Genomic DNA, 9838 nt, shown 5'->3' on the forward strand with positions numbered 1-9838 from the left:
CTATTAAAAAAATTTTAATGTTTATTTAATTTTAAGAGAGAGAGAGAGAGAGAGAGAGAAAAGTCCAAGCAGGGGATGGGCAAAGAGAGAGAGGGAGGAGATACAGAATCCTAAGCAGGCTCCAGGTTCTCAGAGCCTGACATGGGGCTCAAAATCACAAACTACAAGATCATGACTCGAGCCTAAGTCAGACGCCTAACTGACTGAGACACCCAGGTGCCCCCCCCCCCTTTTTAAAATTCTTTTTTAAATGATTACTTAACTTTGAGAGAGAGAGAGAGAGAGAGAGAGAGAGACAGCCCAAGCAGGGGAGAGGCAGAGAGAGAGGGAGAAAATTTAAAATATTTTAAAATAAAAAGATGTCCTTAAAACTTTAAAATACTTTAAAATAAAAAAGATGTCCTATAAAATTTTTCCTTAAATCCCTTCTAAATTTGAAGTTCAATTTTAGAAACACAAAATCAAAAACATTGCCTGAGAAGATTTGGCACCTGATTAAGTAGGATCATAGGTTACTTAGAAACAATACTTGGTTATCTATTTAATTAAAGTGACAATAAAAGATTCAAAAGTAAATAGAGGAGGTGACATGTAAAATGAATCAGCTCTTTCAAAAATAAGAAGACTCTGTTCTCAAATGAGCAGATAAAATCAACATAAAGCATAAAACATTTTTCTGGCAAAACAGAATCTTTGATATCTAGACAGATTATGCAGAAAGTAAAGAAAACATTTTACAACTACTTATGAAGAGCAGATCAATACTCCAAGAAAAATGTCAATTTAACAAGGAGAAAAACAACTTCTATTTTTGCATCAACATAATATTCGATATCAAATGAATCAGAGAATTTTATGGAAAGTCTTATAAGTAAACTTGTTAAATTTTATCCAGCATTGTCCATGGCAAATTAAATTCTCTTTCTTCAAGTTTTCTGTAACTTTCTATACCCACTCAGGTTTTCTCTTTCACTTTGTTCTCTCTCCTTCTGGAACAGCCAGCCATTTTACTTTACTATAAAACTATTCTCTTTTTTTCTCTTAAAAACACATCTTGCATACTTTTCACACAATTATTTCTCTATGTCAACATTAATCCTAACAGAGTCTCATTCTTGTATATTGATTATAAGTGAGACAGGAAAACTAAAGGGTACCCATGAAGAACCATTTTTTCATGGCTTCTTTTCCTACTAGGCCCTGCACCACCACCTTACACATACCTTATAATACAGACAATGTATGTCCACCTTGTAAAGATCAAGGAGTAAATAACTTCTTTGGGGTCTTCCAGCATGATAAATAACATGTAAAGAGTAACCAGGAGAGGTGGTCATGCATGTTTTCCAAGACGACTGACTCACCAAGACCGCTGGCTTCAAGGAATAAGTGATTTATGGAGGACATCTAAACACTCATATACCAGAACACGATCCTCAATAAAAATCCCAGACCCCAAACAAAGATGAGACTCACTCTTCTCTTCTGAGTCTCCCAGACACTCTGTCTATACCTGTGCTCTTTTTGTATACCTTCACTAAACTCTGCTCTCACTTCCTCTTGGCTCCTGTTTGATTTCTATTCTGCATGAAGCCAAGAGCCCTCTTGGCTGGTCCTGTGGGACCGAGTCAGCTAATATCATAATTTTTAACCAAAGTAACTCTGTTTCATTAAAAAAATCTAGGGGGTGGGTAATTTTGGACTGGTTGTCATACACCAACATTTTGCAGATTAGTAAGTTCATGGATACACATCTCAGACTTTTTACAGCCATATAGATATATCCCTTATTATATAAATTCTCAAAGTGACAAAAGTAAACTTTTATTTACACACTCAAATGCATAGCTTCTCTTTACCATAAAAATATATAGTAATAGCATATAAAATGGTGCTTAGCGATTAATGTCTCGGTTTTGTACCTTACTGAGAAATGACCAAGGCATTAATGAGCACCATTAACTCAACTTAATATTAGTCCATGATTTTAAGTCACCCAAAACGCTTGGAAATTATCTTTAAGTTTAAATACTTAAAAATGCAACTACTATCAGATTAATGTTCATCAGAATAACATTTTCATAGGGTTAAACATAAATACAGTTTTTCTTATAATTTTAAGAGTTATATAGGAGTCATTAGTAAATGAACATATCCTAGCAGAATACAAATGTGTGCTTGTACAATACACAACATTCTTAACCAGAGATAACATAGCTGTTTTTATTCTTTGTTTTAAATTTTTATTTATTTATTTTTGAGGGCAGGGGGCACAGAATCTGAATTAGGCTCCAGGCTCTGAGCTGTCAGCACAGCTCGAACCCATGAATCATGAGACCATGACCCGAGCTGAAGTCAGACACTTAACCAACTGAGCCACACAGGCATCTTAACTTAGGTGTTTATACTATACAAGTCTCAGTAGCCCAAAATTTACTTATATTATGTAAATTTAGATTCTTACAATATTTATAAATTTTTATATTAGTACTTTCCTAGAACACTGCAAGTATTATAAGTTCAATTTTGTTATTTTGTGGGAGATTTAGTAATATTCAATATGGATAGGTACATATGTACAATAAGCTAATCTGAAAACAGCTTCTTCAATATAAGCTTTTAATCATCTAATTTATAAATATGATCAGGAGGTAGAAAAATGTGGTACACATATACAATGGCTTATAACTTTACAAATTATGGACACAAAGAGACAAAGAAAGCTTCCTGCTCCAATTTTAAATTTTCAGCCATGGGGTTCCCTGGGTGGCTGAGTCAGTTAAGTGTCTGACTCTTTATTTTGACTCAGGTTATGGTCTCACAGTTCATGATACCAAGCCCCCAGGGGGGCTCCATGCAGACAGCACAGAGCCTGCTTGGGATTTTCTCTCTCTTTCACTCTGCCCCTTCCCCCATTCACACACTCTCTCTCTCTGTCTGTCAAAATAAATAAATAAACTTAAAAAAATAAAATTTTAGCCATAAGTCAAGTGTAGACACATAAATACAAAACTCAACAATGAATTAGTGTAGTGAGTCTAGATACCGACTTCTTGATGGGCATGTAATTCTTAGTTGATTTGAAATCAAAAGAGCCAAACAGTCGAACAGAAAACTTACAGGAAAAAAAAAAAAAAAAAAAAAAAAGAAAGATTTTTGTTATTTCTCACCTAACAGAAAATAGATCTGTATAAACCATCAATTTACAAAGATCATCAAGTAACAGAACTTATAACCAAATTCTAAATGAAGAATAATATAATAATATATGGGATCTTAACAAGACCAAAAAAAAATAGTGAATACAAAATTAAACTTTGAAACGCAGAGTATCAGTGAAATCCTACTGCTGCTTTGGATTCATGTCTACGAAAATGAAAATAAGTCAGACCTGGTTTTAAAACACCCAGAAATTACACTTTCCCGGTGACTAAGCTTACCAGGTTCTGAGAGGTGGGCATCCCACCTGGGCACCCCAATGGAAGACCTCTAAAACTGTTAAAAGATAACTTTCAGAAAAGGATAAAGTTATGAGAATGAATAAGTGTTAAAGATTGTGTTTTATTCATGTGATGTGAATGAATCAGCAGATGTTATAAGCTGTTCAAAGGATAACTGAGAAAGCACAAAGTGGTATGGATTAAAGGACCTATTGAGATGAATTACAAATTTATTTACTTCTCTAAGATCTTGTATCCCTTGTATTTTTAATTCTTTTATAACCACTTTGATTCCCTCCAACTGAGCTCTTGACACAGAATATTATTTACATAAGGCTGTAGCTTATCCTTTTAAGCTATTTTATTGGCTCAGTATCTGTGATTAACCCTGCATTATCATTCCCCAGGGCCCAAACTAATGTTTTGGCTCAGAGTGCATCCCAGGATGGAGTGAGACTGTTACTGTCCCCTAATCCCATTTCTTTATGAAGGCACATAGTTACCAAATCAAGGCTTGCATTCTGACTATGCACTGACTATGGTAGCTTTTAATTTGCACAGTAGGTCATTCCTTAATAGATTTACAGGGTAATCAGGAGAAATTAAGGAAATGTGTCCCCATCTGTACAAGGACTGTGGAAAAAGGAAGAAGGCCAACCAGAAATAACAATGACCTGCATGGATCTGTCATCCAACGGAAAAACACAGAAATTTCAGTGCAAATGTTAAAGTATCTACCAGGAAAGGGAAAGAAAAGTTTAACCTAAGGAGAACTTATAGAAACATATGCTTTAGCAGTCCCTACCTCTAATACTCTCCCAAACAGTCAATTTTGAGCTATTTTCCAGTTATTCCCTACCGAGTTGTTCTATCTCTCTGGGCTTTCAGGAGAGCCTCCTTCAGCCTTGGGCAGAAAGATAAAGAGCCTAGAGACCATAACTTTGGAGGTACCAAAGAAAGAAACAAGGTTCTAGCCTTCAGAGAAAGAAAATATACATATTGATTTAATTTTAGAGAGACATAGTATGTGCACAAGCAGGGGAGAGGGGCAGAGGGAAAGAGAGAATCTTAAGCAGACTCCATGCTCAGTGCTTAGCCTGATGAGGGAACCAATCCCATGACCCTGGGATCATGACCTAAGCTGAAACTGAATCAGAGGCTCAACAGACTGAGCTACCCAGGCTCCCCAAAGATATTTTTAATTTTTGCACTTCCTTCTCCACATTTTTCAACACACACACACACAAACACACATACACACACACATATATACATATATATATATATATGACCTGTTCCTAAGAGAACAGAGAAATGTCAACCATTTAACAGGCCTGCAGGCAATGTTTCCATATTTTCTCCCCATTAAAACTAATAGTGATCCTAACGAGCCAAGATTAACATACTACTTAATAAAATGTAGAGTTTGGAGAGGGCTGTCCATCTGGATATCTGGATAATATTTCCTCAAGAGTAGAAAGCTAGAAGGGCTATTTTTATGTAATAATTCAGGATTTCTCTGACTGTTGACTGGTCAAAAAACCTTCACCTGGTCCACTCAATTCAAGAAGTATCTACCATTCATATCAAAATTTCGTTAGACAAGACAATCCTGCCAATAAAAAAACTCTTCTATTCCAATATGGAAGAAGACAATTTATTATTTTAAAAAAATTAACAGATTATATGCATGTCAGCTAGCATGAAAGTGACCACAAAAACAGGACAAAAAAACTCACATAATTTATACAGCAAAGTAGAAGACAGAACATTAATTTCACTCATCTCCTCAGGAGACAAAGGCTACACTATGTGATAGCCTCTTGTCCATCTCAGGAGAAAGACCTCTGAGTTACCTGAGCTCCCTGAGTAACCTCTGAAGGTATTCATTTACATACGTACAGGTTATAGGGACCATGACTTTGGAGGTATTTCCACAGGGTAAAAATATGACACAATCTTTAATCCCTAGAGATTTATCTATTTTCCAAAAGTTACAGTAAGGATCCAAATTTACCATGTATCCAAGGAAACACTGTAAGAAAACAAGAAGGGGTGAAATGGTCCCTTTGATCTTTATAAACAAAAATATATATATATTTATGTATCCTCACATACTGTATATAAAATAAATTATACAAAGTTAAAATAACATAATAGGATTTTTTTGGTTCTGGTGAGATAGTGTAGATATATTTTTCCCTTATCCTCCCACTAAATACATTTGGGAACCCTGGACATCATATATATAAAACCAACACACAAGACTCTCAGATGTGGAGGTAAGAAGGAAAAATATCTAGCTTTTCATCTTAGAGAATTATAGATTCCTATATGGACATTAAACTAAATAAGGATTAAGTCTGCAAAATTTTAAAGAAAACATCCCTCACATAAATCACACCACACTGTATGTGCAAATGATGCCTAGTAAAAACCACTTTAAAGTGCCCTTCCCCCCCCCCCAAATTTACCTATTCAACAAGTTTAAAGTGATAAATCATTAATCTACTTCTATCTTAATCAGGTAACTCTTGTTTTGTATTTTCCATTTTCAGGAAGAAGCTAAAAATACCACTTCTTTGTAATTTAAGCTTCCAATTCCTAAACTGTACAGAAAATTCCTTTTGCTTTAAAAATCACATATGCTTTGAGAGATGCTTTAGGGCTTTTGTTATTACTACAAAGCTCAAACAAAGTGCTTAAGAAGCCTATTGTGTAGATTGCTTGCCTGACCATAGGTAACTTAATGCTTTTAAGAAGGTGTTACTTATCCTAGGGCCAGAAGCTAAAAAAGAAAAAAAAAAAAAAAGGAAAAAAAGAAAAAGAAGAAAAGAAAAGAAAAAGGCTTGAATCTTTTATTTCAAATCTGTTGGTAACTTTTGTGATCCTTGAAAACATCACATTTTAATGGTTGTTCCAGTTTTTCTTTGTAAACTTCATAGAATTTAAATCAGGTATTCCAGTGCTCCATAAGAACCTACATTTTCTTAAAAATGGGTAGCCTGAATAAATACATGGCCCATTCTATATGGTTTCAAGCAATTAAACTCAGTTATTAAATGAAGCATAACCTAAAATATACTGTTTAAATATTACCTTAGGCATGAGAGCTCTCCAGAGAAATAGAAATAGAAATGAATCAATCAATGAATATCTATCTATCAACGAATCAATGAATACACACACACACATACACACACAGACGTATTCTATATTCTCTTGGTTCTATTTATCTGGAGAAAGAAGGAGAAGTAGAGGGAGAAAGAGAGAGACTGGGTAAGTCAATGGGCTGGAAATTCCAGTAAGTGGTGATGCTGCATTCTGAAATGCTAATACAGTCTAGACATAGAATTTCCTCTTTCCAGAAACCTCAGACTTTTCTCTTAAGATATTCAACTCAGTGGATGCTGCCTACCTGCATTATGGAGGGTAATCTGCTATACTTACAGTTTACTGATATAAATGTTAATCACATCTAAAAAATACCTCACAGTAACAACGAGGCTGGTATCAGACCAAACAACTGGACACTTGATGAGGTTTTGGGGTGATGGTGGGATTCATGGGGTTCAGAGCTGATGGCCAAGAAAGAATTCTTAAGTCTTTGGTGCAAAAAGATGATTTTATTAAAGCATGGGGGCAGGGGTGGGAGCGACAGGACCAGTGGACAGGAAGAGCTGTGTTGGGGTTGTGTAAAATGACTGGTTGTATACTATGGACTCTGGGAGGTAAAGTCAAAAGAGAAGTTTCCAAAGAGACTTTCATATGCTAAAGAATCACAGATTACTGGAGTCCTAACTATTGTCAAGCTAAGGTTGTTTTTCTTTCTAGCAATGCATTAACATTAAGATGGTAGGAGTTCCTGGAGAAATGTTATACTTTATTTGCCACAAGTATTTGTCAATGGGCTGCAGGTTATAAGGAAATTGAATTTTACCTACCATTTTCTTCTTGCCTTTCTCCCCATATCACTATGGAGGGGTGATGTTGGGGCTCCAGTAAACTGAGTCTATAGGTTTCTGAAGATTAGACTATTGATAAGATTGCCTTGTTGTAATTTACTAAAATATTTGTAAACTGGTAGAGGCCCAATCAGTTTAACCATTTGTTTTCTGTCTTTTCCTTTGTCCTTATTTGACAGGAGAAGATAGGATTCAGTAGGCAGACAAGGAAAGATTAGGGTCTGAGGTCCCTGCGGGGGGGGGGGGGGGGGTGGGGGTGGGGGTAGGGGGGAGAAGATCTATTTTGGAACAATGCTGGGAGTGTCTAACCACAGCACACCTTCTCAGGCTTAAGGTTCTTCTTAAATGTAAGACTTAAATATAAGACTCTCCCTCAGGTTTCCACTCAGGAATTTGACAAAACACCTAAGGATAGCCATAGAGCACCCCTCATAGAATGGAAATGAGCCAATCAGGAAGGGAAAACCCAGTATCTAGAGCTATCAAGCCAATAAAGGTAGACCCTGAGAAGGAACAAGGGGGAAGAGATAGGGAGGGCTAACCCAAACCTTATATAACAAGGACCCTTGCCTACTGTCAGGGGAATTCACTTCTGAATGTCCCCTCTCCGTAAATAGAGCTTTCTCCTATTCTTCCTTTCTAATCTTATATTCTAATAAACTTTTGCCTGCTGGTCATTTTGTGTCCCCCTCTTCATTCTTTCAAGTGGTGAGACAGGGAATCCTGGGTATTGTGTTAAAAAATCCTGCAACACTGGGGCAGCCAGGAGTGCCTGAGGAAAGTCACACATATCCCACTTGGGGAGGGGGAGGGGGTGGGAGGGTGGCAGGAAGGGTGTGCTAGCTGTATTTTGCCCTCAGCCTGCCTTTTGCTTCCTCATCAACTGGAGCTTAGAGAGTTGACACATATGATCATTACAGTATACCCTTGTTAACTTGCCAAACATACACACCCCTTATACCATACTTAATCTCCATATAAAGATAATAATGTGGTAATATTTCTTATTAAAATGATATAGCTGTCCTGCTTACAAGTGCACTAACCCTTTCCCCAGAAGTGGGTACAAAGTCCTTGGGTGATGCTCACTATTCTTGATGTCCTGTAACTTAAACATTGTGATGTAAAATTAGCACATCTTATGTTACATGATAAAGTAATAAGACAGGGAAGAAAACACAGAAATTTCTCATATATACTTGTACACACATGTATATATACACAGACATAGTCATAACAAAATGAAGAAGAGATTATCATAATAATTGTAGCTTTCCTTTCTGCAACTAGTCACATGTTTGCAGCTGTTATTTATAATCTCCTTCTTCTGCTACCCATTCTGTATTCTCTTTGTCCTCAGTAAGCACTCTACCCAGTGGGGTGAGCAAAGCCTTTGTTCTTGAAGTGTCTGGGCCATTAGCAGTTCTGCTTAGTTTATTGTAGTTTTATATTTGCATTGATCAGAGGGCATGGTAGTACTAAAAGAGGACTGAATGTTCCTACTCCCCTTCCCAAATTCATGTAATCTGAAGCCCTAAATCTTAATGTGATATTTGGAGCTGGGTCTTTGAGAGATAATTAAGTTTAGATGAGATCATGACAGTAGGATTACACATGATAGAATTAATATCCTTATAAGGACACACCATAGCTCCTTAGCTAGTTTTTTCTTCCCTTTGTGAAGACATAGCAGGTAGGAGGTTAACTGTAAGCCAGGAAGAGGGTTCTCACCAGGAACCATATCTGTCAGCACACTGATCTTGGATATCCTAAAGTCCAGAACTGTGAGAAAAGAGTTTAAGTCACCTGATACATGGTGTTTTGTTATAGCTACCTGAACAAAGACAGACACCCTAAGCTATTTTCCCTCTGCTGTTCAGAAGTAAGCCTTATTTCCCTGTGGTAGTTAGACTCAATCACTCCAGCTGGGGAAATAACTCCCTTCTTTTCCTATCGGTTCAGATGCATGGGGAGGCCAAAGAAACTAGGTGGTGGCAATTTTAATTTCCAATTTGATGAAATCACTGTTGTGTCTCCCAGTGGAAGCACGTCTCCTTTTGGAACTAAGACATCTAGACCCAGCAGAGCATAAGGTTGTGAGAACAAGAAGCAAAAACTTTGCTAGAGGATCACTGGGAATAACCATGAGGGTTGACAGGTCCTTATACCCATTGATTCCTGGACCCATGAATTCTGGCTATGGGAGAAATTTCTCTCAAGGTTTTCTTATTGGTGGACAACAGGTCCTGAGATTCCTCAATAAAGAATTTTTATTTTATTAAGTTTGTTTTTATTTATCTTGAGAGATGGCACATGAGCAGGGGAGGGGCAGAGAGAGAGGGAGAGATATAATTCCAAACAGACTCTACACTGTCAGCACAGAGCCCAACTCAGGCCTTGATCCCATGAATCATAAGATTATGACCTGAGTCA

This window comes from Puma concolor, chromosome A1 (genome assembly GCF_028749965.1).
Source record: "Puma concolor isolate L17-30 chromosome A1, mPumCon1.1.hap2, whole genome shotgun sequence".
In the NCBI taxonomy this organism is placed as follows: Eukaryota; Metazoa; Chordata; class Mammalia; order Carnivora; family Felidae; genus Puma; species Puma concolor.